The following is a 21,555-nucleotide window of genomic DNA, read 5'->3' on the forward strand; positions in this document are numbered from 1 at the left end:
TATACATATACAGTAAATAGAAAGCAACTAAAATTTCAAGAGTAATTACTGGCCCCTGCTTCATTTTTGTTAAAGATACTTGTCCATATTTCTAATATGACAATACTAATGTATGAGTCCATTTATCAAAGTAATTTTTTAAAAAAAATCATGGAATGGCAATAAAGTTAAAACCTACTCAATTCTATATATTCGTGCATTAATTATCTATCTTCCAGATTTTTAGAGTGAACTGGGAATCAAAATCACACCACTACCTAGCCTAATGCTTCCTACCTAGGTTGATAATCATGACCTAGTCTACAAGGCAGGAACAGATACCACTAGACTGTTTGCTGAACACCACTTAGAACAGTGCCTGGTACATGTATTAAGCACTGAAAACGTGTCAGCTACCACTGCTTCTCCACCAATTACTACTTCTGAATATATTCATATGATTATAAATATGGCCGTATTAATGATTCAGCCATACAGACAAGTATCCTGTTAGAGGACCAGTACCTCACTCTTCTCCTTTTGGTCTATTGTCCAAGTTTTGTTCTAGTGAGCAGGGCCACAACCCTTTGTTATCTAGGAATACCTTTCCAACAACTCCCAAGCTAGAAGTACTTTAATATCTCAACATCAGAGTCTATAGGCTCTGAAAATTAACAGCTCATTTTAAAAGGAAATTTTCTACTCCAACACTTCTAAACTTTTAAGCTCATTTACCCATGATACAGAATGCATGAGAAATAAAAGGGAATCTCATGTGAAGCAGGAAGATTTTTTTTCCTCTTAATTGTGCTTAAGTTTAAACTTAAACTCTTCCCCAAACTAGCTTCCCCTCTTCAACTTCCCATTTTTATCAGAAATAGCAATTTTCTTGTTAGCCTGAAAACTGAAATTACCTTAACTTTTCTCTTGCCTTCCTTTACCTTTCTCAACTGCTTCAAATTTCATCCATTTAATAACTAACATTCCTCAAAACACAACTCCTGAGACTCTCCTCACTGGATATTACAGTCAGTACAGTTCACAATCACTTCCACAGTTCTGAAACCTAAAAAGTTCTGAAAAGATTTTTTATGAAGCTTCATGTCAAAACTCATCTGGTAGTGGCAAAAATCTGCTTTGAACTGACGTGAAGCTACTTATAGGCTTTACTTAGCCACTTACTGTAAACATTTCCATTTTTCACTGCAGAGATACTAGTGTTTAACTACTGGGTGATGCCTCAAACCTTGCTGGGCATGTTACATATTATACAATATATACACACGTTACCTTTCTAAAATTCAAAAAATTATGAATTCCAAAACATAGCTGGCCCCAGGGTTTCAGAAAAGTTATCATGGACCTGTACAACATTGTTCCAAGAATCCTAATTTAGGCACCCTATTCTTAACTTTCTTTTTGATACTTCCCCTTACACCACTCCATGCATTTCAGCCTCCATATTTACCAACAGGTCCTATAGGTTCTTTCCAAACACCACAATTGCCAATTCTACTCCACAACTACTGCTACCACACTATCCCAATCATCCAATTTCTAAACGACCAGACCCATGGTTTACCTCCCTACCATTAAGTTCTTCCCATCTGACCCATCAAGCAGATTAAGAAAGGCTCCTATATAACCACTTAAAATATTTCACTGCTTTGCACAAGAACTTAATAAACTGGAACAGATACATAATAAGAGGGTAAAGATGGTGATTGTGGGATTATAGATGAATTTTTGTTACCTTATCTATAACTGTAAGTTAAGAAGAGGTTCTCTTTTTTTTCAAACTTTATGAAGTTTTAAAAATTTCTAAATTGACGTATTTATTCTGTAATTAAAACAACACAAACAAATGAAAAATATACTAGGCCGCTCCCCTATTTATCACTTCAACTAAAATTCCTCAGTGTGGTTTTCAAGGTCTTCTCCAGTTTGGTTCCACTAGGACTGGTATCACGGACACCACCCTGGCCAACCCCGGCTTTTCAGTAAAGGCCAGTTTTACTGAAATATAGCTAATTATTTTTTAAAAAGAATGATTTTTAATGAGTAAAATAAATGATCACAAAGAAAATCAATTATACTGAAAAGCACAGTAATCAAGTGTTCTTTAGAACCCATATTTATGATATATTTGCTTCTTTATTAACACTCAACAATAAAATCCAGCAGGGGTCTAATAACAACTATAATTTTGAAGTAGTAATCTACATAAACTGTACTCAGAGACAGCCACAACAGTAAAGTAATATGAAAATATCTGTGCTTTTTTTCTATTAGTAATAAAGTCACAGGTACTGCTAATACTACTGTGCTTTACTGTTTAAAATCATAATGGAAGGAAATATTAAATTTCAGTTACAGGTTATTCGTTGGTAAAAATATACAGATTTTTTTTTTCAGGGACTCCTTTAAATTCTCTCCTCAGATGCTCTTCAGGGTTATGGAGTCTAGAATTAAACCCTATTAAATCCACCTACTTTTATTTCCCACTAGTCCCCACAGTCAGAGAACTTCAGTCAGGTTTTGTCTGAACATGTTCAACCCTGCTTTCATTCCTGACTATGTTACTGCTCTAGCTTAGGATATCATTTCTCCACCTGCATGCTTATCAAAATCTTAACTATCTCTTGAAAAGCAATTCATGTTCCATCTCCTTTTCGAATTCTTTTTCTACTTCTTCAGCTCACATGGATCTCTCTATTCCTAGAACTCCTAATGTACCTGTGGGTCAATGCTTCATGACCCAACATGTAATTATTTTCTTCGAGTTCCACTTCCGCATCTCTTCATCCAAGGTGTAAGATCCCTGGGGACATGGGTGACATGCTTGTATACAGGACACTGCACATATAATATAGGCACATCGAATGTATTCAATAAAGAAACTATTCTCAATAAACCAAGTATCAGAAGACAATTTCTTTGGGAAGTTTAAGTACCAGAAAATACATCAAGAGGACTGAAAATTCCACTACGCAGCAAAAACAGACTCATACATTAAGCTTAATATTAATAATTCACCTCAATCAGAACCTAGATAGTCATATTATATTAAAAACTCAGAAACTTATTTACCTGGCAGTAATGAATTCCAAGTAATAAATCAGGAACGGAGTGCTAAAGTAGGCATAAAACAATGATTCATTCAAAAAATATTTGCTAAGCATCTACTACATGCCAGGCACAATTCCAGAGTCCACTGATTCAATGGTAAAAAAACAAAAAACAAAAAACCCAAAAACCCCCCAAAACAATGAAAAACAAAAACGCACACAAGAATTTACTGTTAGGCCTTGGACTAGAACCTGGGGTTCCTGATTCTCATTATGAGGCTCTGGAACAAAAAGCTGTTTCTGTCTTTCAGAATAGGTAAAGTTGGGGTGGAGAAATGTTCTCAGAAGGCAGTAAATCATATAAAACATTATAAAGAAAAAGATTTGGAGCTATTAAAAAATATATATATAATCTACATAGTATATAAATATAACATTAAAATCTCTATACATAAAGTCTATAAAGAAATAGATTTGGGGATAAGTTTCAATTGTCTGTAGAATATTTATTGCCTAATGATACTAGATGAATGAGGTATTACTCTACTCACTGATTAATATTTTAATCACAAACACTTCATGAAGTTTTATTCTTCTTCAAAGAGCTCTGCCAAGTTGCCTCATTTACTTTATATAAAAATATAAAAACTTAAATACCAATATCACAGAAGTTGGGTGGGTGATAGCAGTCATGGTGGTAAATACTATTCGAAGTAATCTTTTTCATCGGAGGGAAGAGCCCAAAAGAGGAGGATAATGTGAATGTGGGTAGGAAACAAGGAACTGCTCTCCACACATTTCAATCTCTAGTGCTGTTTATGACCAAATAGAAATTACTTTTCTTAAAGGAAAGTTCTTAGACTAATAGCAATGGAATTCAGAGACTGAGTGAGTGAGTAAGGGGGAAGGATAAGTGGGTGGGACTGGAACAAATAAATAGTCTGACAGTGCCATGCTAGTAACCTTAAGTCATCTTATCCAAAACTCAACCCACTGCCTCCCACGCAATAATATAGCTATATGTTAACTACTAATAACAGAGCACTGATTCTGAAGTTAGAAATCTCAGGGTCTTCAATTCTTTTCCTCACCATATACAATCACTGGCAAAGTTCTACTGATTACTCCCACAAATGTTTCTTGCATTAATCCCCTTTTGTAGTCCCACAACCTCCTGGTTCAGGTATCTTTTACCTGGATAATCAAAGTAACACAATAATCTCTTATCTGATGGCTCATTCCACTCTTAGGCCGTTCTAAGCTATATTTCACAGTGGTAACAAGCTTTCTAGCTCCTAAACATAGCTGGATCATGTCACTTTCCTCCCCAAGAGAGGTAAAAGATTTTGTAGAATTAGACTGTACTGAGTTTTGGTAGAAGGTGATGACATTGACCAAGGGAATAACGGAAAAGAGGTTGGGCAGGAAGAGAGGAGACTTAAAGACCAAGAACTTACAACAAAGGAGTCAGAAAAGTTAGATAAAATGCAGGAAAGAATGGGATCAAGAAAGCCAAATGAAAAAAGGAATAACAATAAAGTTTTAAGTTTATTATTTTTATAATAATTTTGTAACAATGAATAGCTAACATTTATTAAGCGTTTATGTGTGTGCTAAGCACGGGGCCAAATGATTTATAATGCATTCACTCATTTAATGCTCTCAATAATCATGAGAAGTAGGTACCTCTGTATCAGACTCAGCTGACTACACATTGTTCTCTCCCAGAGAAAATAAGGATTATTTTATATAGCGCCCCGCCCCCCTCTGGCCCCAGCCTTATTCCCCACAATGCCTAAAACAGAGCACCAAACAATTTACATTCTTACTATGTTGGTGTCAACAATACCAGAGGAAAGCCATTTTTCCTATTAATTTCATTAATATGTCATTGACTAGCACAATATATACATGTATATACAGCTATATACATACATACACGTACGTAAACATACACATACAAACACACTAGGGATCTGGAAATAAAATACTATGGCTTTCAAAAATAACTCTTCTCTTGGGGCTTAAATCTGAATTGGAACAGTAATGGCTCAGGGTATTTTTGTCTTGTAAAGCTCAAAGAGGGAAGGTAAATAAAAATGTTTTTAACTGAAGAGAAAAGAAGCTTATACCCCTACCATCTACCTGGAAATAGGGAGGACCTAGTCCTCCTAAAGGCAGATGAAAGTTACTTTCTTTTAAAATGTGTATAGGAAATTTCCTATGAGATACTACTATGGTCTAAACTCTAAGCCCAGCCTACTATTTGCCATGTGTGCTCCATTCCGTACAAGAAGTCTGGGCCAACTTTAGATGATTTTGCATAAATCCACTACCACTCGGAAAAAAGAACAAATAACAAATGGCAAAATGTGTGCTTCACTGACCTTGGGTTAGTAATGTTGCTATGTTTGGGTGCATTCTTCAGGAGTGTAATATTTGTTTGAAAGCATCAGGGTACTACTCAGAAAAGACTTTTTTTTTTTTTTTTTTTTTTTGCGGTATGTGGGCCTCTCACTGTTGTGGCCTCTCCCATTGCGGAGCACAGGCTCCGGACGCGCAGGCTCAGCGGCCACAGCTCACTGGCCCAGCCGCTCCGCGGCATGTGGGATCTTCCCGGACCGGGGCACGAACCCGTGTCCCCTGCATCGGCAGGCAAACTCTCAACCACTGCGCCACCAGGGAAGCCCCAGAAAAGACATTTGACCAAAACCTATACTCTGGAATCTCAAAAACTCACTTACTTTTAAAAGCAAGCAAATCTTCTAGCTTTAAACTTTAGTAGTATGTGTGTTCACTCATTCATTCACAAATACTTACATAGAGCTTAAATGTCAAGGCATTGTACTGATGCTGTAAAAACTTATTTAGTGGGAGAAACTGAAAAATAAACAGAATATTATAATAAAATATGGTAAATCCTGTGATGGGGAAAAAAAGTCCTGAGATATTTAAATTATAAATAAGAAAAAGCATTAATCAGTTACAACAGAAAATATCATGCCACTTAAAAAAGTATTTTCCAGAATACCTTAATATGAAGAAAACATACCTGAATGGAACTCAGAAGATCTTTTTACCACGTCTGTAAACTGAGGCTTACCCTTTCCCTTTACCAATTTAATTCTGGCTCTAAGTCAGAAATCTAAGTCTCTCCTTGCTAGCTATTTTGCATTCCTATTTTAAATTTTTGTTTTTGACCTGTCTCTTTGGCTATCTGTTTTATCTACAAAAGAAATGTTGCCACAGAAAGCCTTTCAGTCACTTAATAATAGTGTCAAACCCTTTTCACAATATGCATAAAGCTACTTCATTTACAAAGATTTAGGACAAAGCTCTGAAAATTAGTAAAGCACATGTGTCTATACTACTATTATAGCCATCTACTTTTCAAATAAGCATGATTAAATACACATTACAATAAATATATATCCCCCAAATTTGTCTCCCAACCACATAATTTCTGGTGCACTCAATGTGAGATAAACAACAGTGTTGATAAACAGAACCAATCAAAATTTTCACAAAGTTCTTCACGTGCTAGGAGAATCTTGCTTTTTGCTAATAAGCCTTAAACAATGGCACAGTAAAAAGAAAAAGGTTACAGGTATAATTTTTAATAACTATCACTATAATTTCTCAAATATCAACTCAACTGATGACTCTCTAATTTCTATTTCTAGCCTGAATTTCTTGCTTGAATTCCATTTGCATATCAAATTACCTACTTGATAGGTCCAGTTAAGTGTCTAGTAGGCCTTTCAAAGTTAACACATCCAAAAAAAAAAAAAAAAAACTCTTGATTGCCCAGCCCAAACTTGTTACTTCACTGTCTTCCCCAACTCAGCCAACAACGACTCCATACTTCCCAACTGCTTGGGCCAAAAATCTTGGGAGTCATCCTTGACTTCTCTTTTATGCCTCAGATCCAATTCATCAGCAATTTCTGCCCACCCATGGTTTGTAATATATCCAAAATATGATCTCTTCACACTCTTTCCTGTTGTTACTCTGGTCTAAGCCACCATCAGCTCTCATTTGGATAACTGCAGTAATTTCCAATATGGCTTCCCTGTTGACATCTTTGCCCTGCTCTTATAGTTTATTCCACAAAGAGCTGCCAGAGTGAATCTTTTAACAAGGAAAGTTACCTTCAGTTAACAGTTTAAAGAAGAAAAACCGTATGGTCATATCAAGTGATTCTTAAATTAGGAAGAGACAGGCACCTACAAAAAACCTACAGCTAACATGTACTTAATGGTGACAGACTTCATGCTTTCCCTTAAGATCTGGAATAAGACTAGCTTGTCTGATGTCACCACGCCTACTAAACACAGTATTGGAAGTACCAACCAGAGCAGTAAGGCAAGAAGAGGAAATAAAAGGCATTCAGAATGGAAAGGAAGAAATAAAACTGTCTCTATTCATAGACACATTAGAAAACCCACAGTCTCCACAAAAAAACTACTAGAATTTATTAGTTTAGCAATGTCTCAGGATAAAGGATGAACTCACAGAAATCAACCATATTGCTATAAACTAGCAATAAACAACTGGAAACCAAAATTTAAAACAGTATCATTTACAACTGCTCCAAAAAAAAAAAAACGTATCTAGTTATAAACCTAGCAAAACATGTATAGAATTTGTGTGTTGGAAGCTACAAAATGCAGATGAAAGAAATCAGGTAACCTAACTGTAAGGAGAGATAAACTTGTTTATGGCTTGAAAGACTTAACAAAATAAAAATGTCAATTTTCCCCAAATTGATCTAAGGGTTTAATGCAATTCCTACCAAAATCCCAGCATGATTTTTTTATAGATTCTAAATTTTCCATGGAAAGGAAATGCAATAGTTAAAACAATTCTGAAAAAGAAGAATTAAGTTAGGGAAGTTTTACTACCTGGTTTTAAGACTTACCATACAGCTACAGTTATCAAGACAGTGTGGTAGTAGTACAGAGATAAACACAAAGATCAGTGGATCAGAATAAAGAATCTAGAAACAGATGCTCACAAGCACAGCCATCTGACTTTTGACAAAGGTGCAAAAGCAATTCAATGGAGGAAGGATAATTTTTTTTAACAAGTGGTGTTGGAACAGCTGAACAATCCACAGACAAAAAGTGAACTTCAATCTAAACTTCACACCTTTATGTGAAGATTATGTAAAACTGGATCATAGATCTACATACGCAAGATGTAAAGCTTTTTAGAAAACTTTTAGAAGAAAATAGGAGAATGCCTTTGGAAACCTAAGGTTAAGCAAAGAGCTCTTATTAGACTTGACAACAAAAGGCACAATTCATAAAAGAAAAAAAGATAAATTAGACTTCATCAATTTTTTTTTTTTCTCCGCAAAAGCCCCCATTAAGAGGATGAAAAGATAAGGCACAGATCAGGAGAAGATATTTGCAAATCACATACTTGACAAAGGGCTTGTGTCCAGAATATATAAAGAACTCACTAAACTCAACAACAAGAAAACAAACAATCCCATCAGAACATAAGCAAAAGACTTGAACAGACACTTCACCACAGAGGATACACAGACAGCAAACAAGCACATGAAAATACATTCAACATCATTAGCTATTAGGGAAATGCAAACTAAAGCCACAAAGAGATGTCACTACATATCTATTAGAATGGCTGAAATAAAAAATATACTGACAATACCAAATGCTGACAAGGATGCAGAGAAATTAGATCTCTCATATACTGCTGATGGGAATGTGAAATGGTTCAGCCACTCTGGAAAAGTGGCAGTTTCTTACAGAGTTAAACATACATTTATCATACAACCCAGCCACTGTATTCCTGGGGATTTATCCTAGAGAGATGAAAAAGTATTTTCACATAAAAACCTGCGGAAAACTGTTCACAGCAGCTTTAGTTTTGGAGCCCCAAACTGGAAACACAAAATTCCTTCAATCAATGGCTGAACAAATTGTGGTACATCCATACAATGGTATACTTCTTAGCATTAAAATGCAATGAACTACTGATACACGAAACAACTTGGAAGTATCTCAAGCGCATAACGCTGAGTGAAAAAAAGCCAATCTCAAAATATATAACACAACACATGATTCCATTTTTATAGCAATTCTTGAAGAGTGAAAGGGGGAAAAAAAGGAAAATAGCTCACGTCTTAAAATCCTTCCGTGGCTTCTAATTTCATCCTGAATACTAAAATCCTTTCTACGATCTAAATAGCTACATGGAAAGCACATCAGTAGATGAAAGGATCTCATCCACTCTGCTCCCGCTCTCTTAACTCCAACTGCACTGGTCTTCTTGCTGTTGGAACACGGCAAGCATGCTCCTGCCTCTCTATTTAGAAAGCTCTTTCCCTTTATTACTTCACTCAGGCACCTGCTCAAATGTCATCTAATCAGAGAAGACTTCCGTGTTGCCTCCCAAATAAAATGATGTCTTCTTTCTCTTTCTCTCTCTCTAGGAACCTTAAAACCAACAAACAGAACTCAAACATCTTCCTCACCTGTTACTGCCCCTGGTATGCTCTTGTGCTGATGAATGGCAGGCATTATACTATGCACTGAGGTACTCAAGCCAGGGCATGTGTGATTACTTACTTACTTCACACTCAGTATTCTCTTCTCAAATTCATCACCTACTCTTCTCCCTAATTACAGCCTTAACTCACGTCTTTATCAATTCTCAAATAAACGGTTATAAGGCTACCTCCCGCCCCCCCCCACTCTTTTCTAAATATTCTCTACACTGCAGCCAGAGAAATCTTTCTAGAATGTTAATTTAAACATTCCATCATTTATGGGATGAAGTCAAATCTACTTTACAGAGCATACAAGTATTTTCATGCTCTTTCTTCTCATTTTCCACCTCACTTCCAATTAACCCACCACTGGTACCTAATGCACTGTGGAACTATTCACAGTATTGAATAGGTGTGGACTTTGCTACCTCCATCCTTTATGCATGTTGTTCTCTCTGACGGCAATGGCCTTTCTTCTCCCAACTTGTCCTCCTCTTCCTTGCCTATCTGACACAAACAGATTGTGTCACCCTTCCTATGAAGAATTCCCTCTTATATCCCTCCTTCCCTCAGAGTCAGACACTCCCTCCTGTAGATTCCTAAAGTGTTTTATGTCTAACCTTGTCACTGCATTTGCTAGTGTTAGTACACTATTGATAGCTTGTATACCTGTCCCTTGAGGGCAAGAACAATATGTTAGTCATCCTTCCAATCCCATCACCTAGCAAAATACCTGGCACACAGCAGGACTCAAAACTAATTCAAAACTACTGGATAGGTGAATTAGGTTGACCAATAAAGAAGGTAGAGATGAGGCATGGTGAAAGAATGAGTCAGGCAAGATTTTTTGGGTTAGCTATTTTGCACAGGTATATCATAGAAGCCATATGAAACAAACTCTATGGAGTTTCTTTCTATTCTTTTGGTCATGTGATACCCTATAGAAACTGAAGTACTGATTCCGTAGCTTGGTTTGGCGAAGATCACCAGTTCACTTTTCCCATGAACCAGTTACCTTCCTCAAAAGAGTACTTCTTGTTCCATTCACAGAGCTACAGCAACGGCTCTGAACAGTCATCCTGTAAATTCATACCATTGTTCATGAGGGGAAAATCTCATGAAGAGAATGAGGATGTCTCACTCAGGCCCAAGCACCACCTCAGCTAGAAAAATCTCAAAAGAGAAAAAGAAAAGTCAAGCCCAACCAATACATGTCAATACATTTTCATATGTAAAAAAGCAGAATTGGCTTTGTGGAAATGGAAATTTTTTATTTTTTGAAACCCCACTTCCACATGTTTATTTTTCCATTTCCTTAGAAAATCATCATAAGGTAGCAAACAGTACTTAGTTAAGTACAGTTCAGGTATATGCTAGTCACAAGGTAAACAGCAAGTTACTCTCAATGCAAACACACAGTACCTGTATTTTCACCAACTTTTGTTTGTCAATGGTCCCTTAGATATCGTGAGTACTTTTTCTCTTCAGTTCTAGTAACTACTTAACTGTGATGCCTACATGCATCTGCTTGAGTTCCAAAGAGTAGACGCCCATGTTTGTCAGGTCACTAACAGTCTTTTAAAAATTAACCAAGCAATTATACCACAATCTGTGCTCAATGAATTAAAATGGAACAAACACTCTGTTCTGAAGCCCTTTTAAAAAGCAAACTTTCTTGCCTATATTGCTATCTTCTTTGTTACTATTTTCTAGTGATAACATAGCACCAATAAAAGCTGATGAACAGAAAATGTTTGTATAAGCATCACTGTATAATACAAACTGTATTATTAGTAGGTTAAAATATTACTTATACAATAGCAATTAATACTAATTAGTACAGCAAAATATTCTACAACAATCACCAGTTCACTCAATGAATTAAGATAAAAAAACTTTTAGGAAAACTCAAAGCAAAAAATCACAGTTAACCCAGTAATGAACATCAGGAAATTCAGCACTGTATCTTTTTTGAATGTGAAATATGGACACAGAAAATAATACTATTAAAATAATTGAAAAAATATTAACTAGCAATTTAAAACAAAAAATTACGAAGGTCACCTTATACAGATAAAGTGGTATATGTTTTATAGTATTATATTTAAGCTCATATATTTTCAGTGTTTTCAAAATCCGATCCATGCCAATTTTCTAATGCTTTTCATAAAAAAACCTAAATCATGGGTTGTGAACTAATTTCAAATTAAAAATGTGGGCTTTTTCACAGGAACAGATAAGAAAAATACAAAGAATTAATAATGTGCATGTTTATTTTGTAATTAAAATAATAATGGTGATGTTTTGTTTATTTCACCCTTGGTCTGAAGAGGTACAGTAAATTAAACAGTATAGAAGTTATTTCCCTTTTATTCTACTTGTTGGGGAAAATGAATTGAACAGGTATTCTGAAAGAAAAACCTAACAAAGCTAAATTCCAAATGTAAGATTACCTCCCATTATTTGAGCTATATGTCTACTAGAAAAAATAATTCACCTTGTTCTGTTTGAAAGATTAATACTTTTTGAAACTGAGCTTCGCTAAATAGAAGCTAATATTGATATAAGAAAGTTACAGGGAAGAAAATCTGCCTCAAAAAGCATAGGATATATCAGACATTTTGACGACTACTTATTGATGTCTACTAAATTCAGGTAAGTACTGTGCTAGGTAACATAAATACAGAGCTAGCTAACATAAGAAATACAGATAATGTAGTTAAAACTACCATGCAAGGTAGGTATTATTATACCTATGTATTTTTCTAAAGACAAGTCCTAGAGTCAAAGAGTTTGAGTGATTAGCCCAAGACCACAAAGCTATAGTTAGTAATAGAACTCACATTTGAACTTGGGCTCATCTGACTTTAAAGACCAGGTCTTTTCTTATCATACGTCACAGATTCCCAACACGATAAAATTAAGATGTTTAGTTAAAAGGGAGGAGGTTGACAAGTTGACAAGTTAACAGAGACCAACTCAAACTCAAAAGTAGTATTTTCTTCAGCAGCTGAGAGAATTAAAACTAGGTAAACTCCCTTCTACTCCTATTTTCCCAGTTCATATCAGAATGATTGTTTTTGTTGATTTCTCTGATAAACAAAACTTGCCTGGTGTGAGAACTGTGTTCAGCAAGGTCAAATTGCAGATTTCAAGTTTTCATTTGTATTGGCAAGTATTTCCTCCCATTGATAGGGAATGGAAAATCATTCCGCTGAACTGCCATTGGCTCTATACTAATGAAACAAGCAGTATCTGGCCTGCCTGACTGGCAAACCGACAGGAAGCAAACTTGTGATGTGCTCCATTTTGCTAACACTAAAAAGGTTAACATTAAGATATTATGGGTCAAAATAAGTTTTCCTTAATATAAATGTTAGAGGAAAACTTTAAACATTAAAACTCAAAAGAAGAGTATTATTTAATAATTCAGATGAAAGTATAGTTAATAAACCAAAGAATAAAAAGAATTTACTAACTGAACATTTACTCTTTTTGTGCACTTTTTTCCCCTCAATAATTCACTGTCATCTGTTATTCTCCCAGAACCTGTCTTCTGCACTAGCCAAACAGACAAGTTAAATGGTCAGAATCAACCCCCAGAAACTCTGAAGTTTTTGATGGTAGCACCAATCTCTATACTATACCTCGGAATGTGGCATTGCTTTTGACTTACTATTTTGGCAAGCTTGGGCAGGGGCTGGTTGCAGAGACCACGAATTTTCTTTAACAGAGTAATTCTTTTGAATAATTTTATTAAAAACAATCAGCATTCATATATTTCCACCAAAATCTTTTAAATTCCACACTTCTTTACTCTTGCTTCTCTCCTCTGTCTCTCTCTGCAGGACCATTCCAACCTCTACTTTATTATTTGGCTTCTGAGGCTTGTACCAGGACTGTTTTTTGTTTTTCTTCTTAGGTGAAACAAGAATGCCACTTTCTTTAACAAGGCAATTGTTATGTTGTACCTGTTTGTGGATAAATCAGACTGACTTTCTTTCTGAAGCCACTCAAACTGACACCCTGTAGTAGTATCCCTTTCCAGTGGTAGGTTATTACAGTTCAAAGCAAACAAACAAACAAACAAAAACCCACAAGAGTATAAAAATATCCAATTGTAGATATTTTTATCTCATTTCTAAAACAGTATTGTGTCATGCCAAGTTTAAAAATGAAGCAATTTGTTTCTATACATCTTCAAGGGGAATTTTTTTAAAAGCCAAGAAATATTTTGCATAAATGACTAAAGATCTTAGAACTTAAGGGAAGTCTTCAGTTTTAGGAAAGCTAAAATTATTATTCATTAGGCAGAGAATAACTTGCTACAGAACAGGAAAAAGCTTCCTGGTACTAAGATTCAAACATCTGAAAAATGGTTACTGTTAAAGTAGGGTAGGGTGGGGTGGGATGTTTTCCCTTTTCCGTGAAAACACCAATATTCCCCACATCACAGGAATGTAAGAAAGTGACTGAGCCATTTAATCCATAATGTCAGTATAAATGTACAGTTTCACTGAAATTGCCTTAAAGAGGTAAGACAAACTTGTCTTTTAAAGCCTGGTTAAGAGCACATAATTATACATGAATTATTTTTTCTAATCTGCTTTTAAACATTTCTATTCACTTTTTCACTTTAATGTCAACAACTTCATAGGAATAGGTTAATAAATATTAATTTAGCTGCAAATAATTTCTTTCTTTTCTTCCTTTTAACTTCTAGGATGTTTTTTCAAACTTTTGGCTAGATTCAAAAAAATAGCATTCAGAAGATTTTGTGTGATATCTGAGTCTGTGCTTAAAACTAGAGATTCAAAGACTTAAGTCCAGTGCAAACACTTTTCAAAACCAGAAGGTGCTTACTACCAAAAAGAGTTGTGATACACAGGAAAACTATCACTAAGAGCCATTCAGCACTGAACGCGCAGTATTCCTTGAGCTCCTTAAGTACAGGCCAGGCACTGAAGATATGGTGAAGTCAAGACTGAAAGGAAAATAAGACACGGTTTGTCCTTGAGACAGTTTAGTGATTTCCCAGGCTAAAAATGAAAAACAAATATTGCAATTTGACTATTCCACTCTTTCTTCATAAAACTTATGCACAATTTGCATTACTTTCTCTTCATAAAAGTTTTCCTTAATACTTTGTGAATTCTCTGAATTACCCCTTTTCACACAATAAAGGTATAAACTAATGACAAAGCGAACATTTATTGAATATGTAAACTGTACTAAATGTTTCACAAGTACTTCCATGAACTGGGATCTTATACGACATTTTTATCTACTTGTCAAAATGCTGAAATCCAGCTCATCAAGATATGTCACAACTTTTCCTCATCATAAAGACTAGGTTTACTCCTGACAGCATATTGACTAGATAACATGTGCAAACGCTCCAGAAAGTATTAGTGACCATAAATTACAGTTGAGTTTTAATTAACCTTATTCTATCAGAGAAGAGTGCTTTAGTTGTTCAAATAAACTGTGTATTAAACAATGGCCCCCACAGTGCTGTGAAAGCTTCTTGGAAAGATTACCAACATCAACTATTTTGTTTTATAACTCCAGATAAGCAACAGACAAAAAGTTGCAGTTTATTGAGCCCCTTCTATATATCAGATAATTTACACAAAATGTATAATTTGGCATCACAACAACCCTATAGGTATTCTATTCATTTTACAGAGAAGAAAACAAGCTCAGAGAGGCTGAGAAATTGTAGTTGGCCCCAAATCACAAAGCTAGTAAGTGGCAAACCAGGATTCAAACCAGGATATCAGACTCCAAATTTTCTATTGAGCCACAAAGCAGCTTTCTGAAGCACTAACAATAGGAAATCGCTATTAACTAAAACTCTGAAGTACAAACATAATGTTGTTCCCAAGTTATGAAGTATATTTCTAAAAAAAGTTTCTTATTGGAGTATAGTTGATTTACAATGTTGTGTTAGTTTTGAAGTATATTCTTAAAGAAAAAAATTTATGTATGGAAGTTTTTGTTTTTGAAATCAAAGATAATATCCACTATGTAGTTTTTAAAAGAGCAAATATGCAATGTCTGTTCCCCAACCTCCTGTTCTGTTTTACTTTTCTCCACAGTACTTTTTTCTCCCAGACACGCTTGATTTTACTCATTTATTATATCTTCCACTACTAAAATGTAAACTATATGAGGACAGAAATTTTGTCTGTGTTATCCACTGCTGCCATCTCCAATATCTCAAAGAACCCTGTGCTCAATAAATATCTGTGAAACGATAGAAACCTTGGCACTTAGTAGGTATTCAATAAATATTAGTTTCTCTTTTACTATGCAGGAAACACTAAAAAGGTTAATGTTAAGATATTAAAGGTCTAAAGAAATTTACTACTCCCTTGATACCAAATTTTGAACTGAAACATTATCAGAAATCCAATAGAATTTCTTGCTCAAGTTTTACATTAAAAATGTTGAGGCAAATCAAAAAGATACATTCGGCAAAGCCTCATTTATAAAGCACTGTCAGGAGATACGGGGGTCTACATGAATTATATTTTGAACAAAGCACTTTTAAGTGGCAAAACTTTAATCAATTTTCACAGAGATCTTTTACTGATATTAATATTCACAATTTTACTTTGTGGCAATTCTGACTTGGATCTCCTTCTAAAACATCAACTTCTCAGCTGACGCATCTTACTGTGCTTTTAACAGTAGCCCATTCCTTCTGAGGATTAAGAAATTAGAAACTAAGCATACTTTGTAAAATGAGTCAATAAAAATCAAAGTGAAAAGTCTAAGTAAAATGCATAAGTTTAACGCTAGAAGGCTAGTAGTAAATACTACTTAGCACCAAACATGGTGTTTTGAGGGATGGAATACTTAGAAAATGAAGAAAAAGACAGCCATTCTTTTTTTTTTTTTTTTTAACATCTTTATTGGGGTATAATTGCTTTACAATGGTGTGTTAGTTTCTGCTTTATAACAAAGTGAATCAGTTATACCTATACATATGTTCCCATATGTCTTCCCTCTTGCGTCTCCCTCCCTCTCACCCTCCCTATCCCACCCCTCTAAGCTGTCACAAAGCACCACCGAGCCAATATCCCTGTGCCATGCGGCTGCTTCCAAGACAGCCATTCTTAATCTCTGACTCTTATCAAGATCACAGGCGAGTTTAGCAGTTAACTAAAGGGAATGTAAAAAGTACAGTACTGGGCTTCCCTGGTGGCGCAGTGGTTGAGTCCGCCTGCCGATGCAGGGGACACGGGTTCGTGCCCCGGTCCGGGAACATCCCACATGCCGCGGAGCGGCTGGGCCCGTGAGCCATGGCCGCTGAGCCTGCGCGTGCTCCGCACGGGAGAGGCCTGTGCTCCGCAACGGAACCTGTGCTCCGCAACGGGAGAGGCCACAACAGTGAGAGGACCGCGTACCGCAAAAACAAACAAACAAACAAAAAAGTACAGTACTGGCCACCCCTGAGTACTTACTCAGGGATTTTAGCTTTCTGATTAAGTAAGTGTCCTTGATTTTTAGGGTCAGAATCATAAAAAAATGAAATGTTAAAATATTATAAGTATTTTGGAAATATGAGCCAGAGGCAAATAAATGTGAACATGCATACGTTTAGATTTCATACAATTTCCAAGTCTCCAAATCCTTACCATCTTAATACAGAAGACTTAAAATAAAATGACATATAGACTGTGAGAGTCTACCGAAAGATTCAGCCCAAACCTCCTTAGAATCGTTCAGCATGATCACCTTCCTGTGCTTGGCACCCACCACTACCCACATTTCCATTTTCCTAGTTGCCTAAAACTGTTCATCTAATCCTCTACTAGCATCTTATCCCCTAGCTTCTCCTCCTTATTACTGTTTTGCCCCATCTTCACATTTGCCTCTGTTATTTCCTCATAATCCTTCTATTTTATAGAGTCCCAATCTTAGATGGACCAAATAAAGATGACATAAGTGAAACAACGGAAAAGTGCTACTACCGTTCTCTCTTGGGTCATAGGAGCATGGCCAAGTAGAGATATAATGAAATTGAAGCTTTTCTGAATTACAGTTTAACTTACAAACTTTGTATGTTGTAAAGATTATCAGGAACTTTTTTTCAAAACATCTATAACAAGGTAAACAGTGCCTTTTAAATAAGTTGATAACCATTAAAAAATACACTTTTAGTCTTGATGAATTTATACAACTAAAATAAATGCTGTTTCAGAAAATTCACACATTCCTCATGGGACTTTTTTGGCACGAAACTCACAAAGTTTCATGTAAGTGGTGCCCATCACACCCATTTTGCAAAATGCCATATGTTCATAGATACATATGTAGATTTCATCCTCAACAGTATTTTGAGAATTTTCCTTACAGAGAAAACTACAGAAGTAGAATAAATTTTTATTTCTGTCAAGACACAAGACTAATCATGTTATGACACTTACCCAAGTATAACGTGTTACTAATACTAAACAAGCAATTCTCAATAATAACGTAACTGGGGATCTGAGTAGTTGTGCCCACTTAACTCTGCAGAGTTTAAAAACCTCCTGATTTCATTAGATGCAATAACTGTATGCAAGTTTTAAACAATATCACTAGCTGAAGGCAAACGCTTCTTTCCAGTAAAGAGAGGACCAAATATAGGTGTTATTTCAATCAAATCAGATTAAATTAAAACTTATTTTTCAGGAAATTTGTATCAGATGAGACTGATCATTTATCCACTTCTTAACAAGTTACAAAGGCACAGGTTCTACTATGTGACAGTTCACTAAAGAGGGTTGAACCACTTGCATTTCATCAGTGTCCCCTGAGAATACGTTTGAACTCAGAAAAGGTATTCCACGTGCCCAAGAGAAAAATGAAATAACGGAGTATATTCAGTGGATGACTTACTCATCTAATTAACGCATTCAACTTTCAGTTGATCCTTTAAAGATTTAAATCTTAAGCACCCTCTATTAGAAACTGATTAGATTTAAGGGGAAAAAAACCCCAACAGAAGTTCTGAATCACTGGAATTTTTGTTCTATTTCCTGTTAACACACTGATAGTGCCATCATTCAATATATTCCTTCCAGACACGTTTTTTCAAAGCTATTGAATCCTTTTTAAACTTGGCCCTATTTTAATTTGTAACTCATTTATCTGACAATTCTTCCCATTGTTTCTAATTTAAGTGCTCAGCCAAAGCTTACAGTAAGATGAAGAGCGTGTCTGTCTTTATTAGAAAATGCAGTGGTTTCAAAATCTGAAGTTTCAAACTGTCAGGGTTTAAAACCAATCACGACTTCACTGTTCCAAGGAATTCAAAGATACTTTTAAAAAGGTGTCAATACTCTGCTACTGTATGAAGAGTGTGGTAAGCAGCAGTAGTGTAAAAACTGAAAGCAAAATTGTATTCCATGCCCACCAAAATTCCCGGCCAAATCTGAAATTGCATAATGAGCAACGTACTCTTTAAGAGTGAGCTAAAGCACAAACGAATTCCTTTTATAAAATGCGAATCAACCTGACCCTAAAGTTCGACACTTTACAAACTTACCTAAAACAGACAAAATGGATGCAAAAGTATACTGCCTCACTGTTGCCTCAAATACGACCTTAGTGTTCAAGAACTTTCCAATGAAGAGAGGCACTCAAAACAGCCTCGCACTGGAGACCCCGAAACGCATGAACTCCTGCGAAACCCCCGTGAAGCTGCAAATTCCCTCCACTCTCCTGGAAACCCAGCTTATCAGAAACATTTGAAGAATTCCTCCACGACAATTAAGCTGACTTGAAGAATGGAAACCGAACATCGCAAATATACTATATATGGAATGAAACATGGCCAAACGCATAGATACGAAGCCACATGGGCTCCGCCACTCTGCTATACTACCCAGCCCGAGCAGCCTTACAGCATCAGCAACGGGAAGATACACCTGTCACCTGTTCAGCGATACCCAGACCCTTTCAGCCTCCCGGCCCCAACCCCAATCTTAGGGTTTGAGGTTGACAGGACAGAAAGCTAGAACTATCCTCTGAAATCTAAGGGCCACACACTCACAGCGGGGCTGGCTCCCCACTTCTAGAAGGCTGCAGAAAACCCACATCGGAAAAGGAAAGACGCTCTCCCCTCGACCTCCACGTAACTCCCTCGATCTCTCCCCGCAACACCCTCGCCCCTAAGTCATCCCTCCTCGGGCCACGGCTCCCCCAGAGGAGATCTCCGTGCCCCCCGGCCCAGCCCACCCATATCTCACACATGCCAAAGGGGCGGGCCGGGGGCACCCGTGCAGGCAGGGGCCCTCCCCGCCCCCGGCACCCTCCCCCACCCGGGGCTCTCCCCGGCGCCCGACTCCAATGAATCTCCCCCTCCCCCTACACACTTCTTCCCGGGAGCCCAGGCCGGGCCCGATGCTCCCCACCCCCGCCCGGTCTGGAGGACTTGGGGGGCCTCCCTCTCTGCCTCGCTACTGGGGAAGGAAGGAGGCGGAGGGAGGAAGAGCGAGAGGAAGAAGCGGACGCCCCGCAAGGGCCTCGCGAGTCGGCAGAGTCCCTTCCAGATGAAGGGGGGGTGCGGGGAGCTGAGGGGAGAGCCGGGATTGGGGATCCCGCCGAGGCCCGGCAGCGCTGTCCGCTTACCCTTCGCCGCCGCCGCTTCCCCCTCCTCCTCCTCGGCCGCCGCCGCCGCCGCCTCTCCCACTACGGCAGCCGTCTCCACCGTCGCCGCCGCCGCCTCCACCACCACAGCCGCCGCCAGCGCCGCCGCCGCCTCCGATTCCACCCGGCAGGGGGGACACCTCAGCTCTCCCTCCCTCCCCGCTCAGCCCCTCCGATCGGCCGCCGCCGCCAACTCCCTCCGGCTGCCGCCGCCGCCGCCGCCGCCGCCGCTCGTGGCTGAGGGGGAGGGGAGGGGGTCGGGCTGGGTCGCCCCGCCGGCGGCTGCTGCAGATCAAAAACGATGGCTGGGTGGCGTCGCCTCTCCCCGCTCCTCGGCTCCAGCTCGCTCGGCCTCCCTACCTCCTTCGGCCCCCACCCCCCTCGCGCTTGCTTGCCCTCCCCCCACCCCCCCAGCTCTCGCTCGCTCTCGCCGCGGCTCCGCCAGTCCAGTGCAAATCAAAATACTGTCACACAATATGGCGGCGCGGCCGCCGGCAAACACCGCGAGATCTGTGGGCGCTGCTGAGGCGGCGGCTGTGACTAGGCCTCCCCCAGTCGGGCGGCGGGGGAGCGGCCAGCGGCGGCGGCGGCGGCGGCGGCGGCGCGGAGATGCTCTTTCTCCGCGCTGCACCCCTCCCCCGACTCTCGCAGACTCCACACCCGTCTTGCGAAGGCTGCAGGGAGAACGCTGCCCGGTCGCGCGGACTGGCGCGGGCAGCCGCCGGGGCCGTGCTAGAGGGGGCGCCGAGGCAAACGGCCAGAGGAGGGCCCGATCCTACTTTTTAAGTTTTATCCCGGCCGCCGTTACTTGGAGGGGGTGTGTGTGTGGAGAGAAAGAGCAGGTTTACCCCCCAACGGGGGCCGATAGCAGTTTAGGTCGAAAGGAGAAAAGAACTCAGCTCCCCGCGGCTCGGCCCGTCCGGAAGCGGGCGGCGGGACCAGTGGGGCTGCTGGCCTCGCCGCGCGGGAAGGGGGCTTCGAGCTCCGGGCGGGGGGCGGACCCGATGCCGCGGCACTGCAGCAGCTCCGCGCCTTCCCCGGGCCCGGGCCGCCGAGGGCGGCAGGTGGGCCGCGGCGGGGCGGGGACACACCCCTTTGGAGGCAGGCGGCGCCGAGAGCCGCTGGCTGACTGTGGTCAGAGCGGGAGACCAGCGTCGTCCCGAGAGTGTGCGGGACACGTCCTAGAAGGCTCGGAACTCGCAGCTTCGAGTTTGGAAAAAAATGTTGGGCTCTGAGTCTTCTTGAGCGCTGGAAAGAAAAAACCAGTCTAAATACTGCAAGGGTTTTGTTGTTTCGATTTTATTTAAATTGCACGTTCCTAGAAGTCCTAGAAGCAGAGCCAAA

The 21,555-nt window shown here is 38.9% G+C and overlaps 1 protein-coding gene across 1 annotated transcript in view; it reads right to left on the minus strand.

Moving 5' to 3' along the window:
* Window positions 1-20,581, minus strand: part of TAB2 (TGF-beta activated kinase 1 (MAP3K7) binding protein 2) — an 86,663-nt gene extending 66,082 nt beyond the window's left edge. Inside the window, exon 1 of the mRNA XM_027083732.1 lies at window positions 20,194-20,581. The gene's annotated coding sequence lies outside the window, so the exon portion shown is untranslated. The remainder of the gene's footprint in view (window positions 1-20,193) is intronic.
* Between the last annotated feature and the right edge of the window lie 974 nt (window positions 20,582-21,555).

The sequence above is a fragment of the Aethalodelphis obliquidens genome, unplaced genomic scaffold, assembly GCF_003676395.1.
Source record: "Aethalodelphis obliquidens isolate GAN/ISIS:26980383/991018 unplaced genomic scaffold, ASM367639v1 scaffold3, whole genome shotgun sequence".
Classification (NCBI taxonomy): Eukaryota; Metazoa; Chordata; class Mammalia; order Artiodactyla; family Delphinidae; genus Aethalodelphis; species Aethalodelphis obliquidens.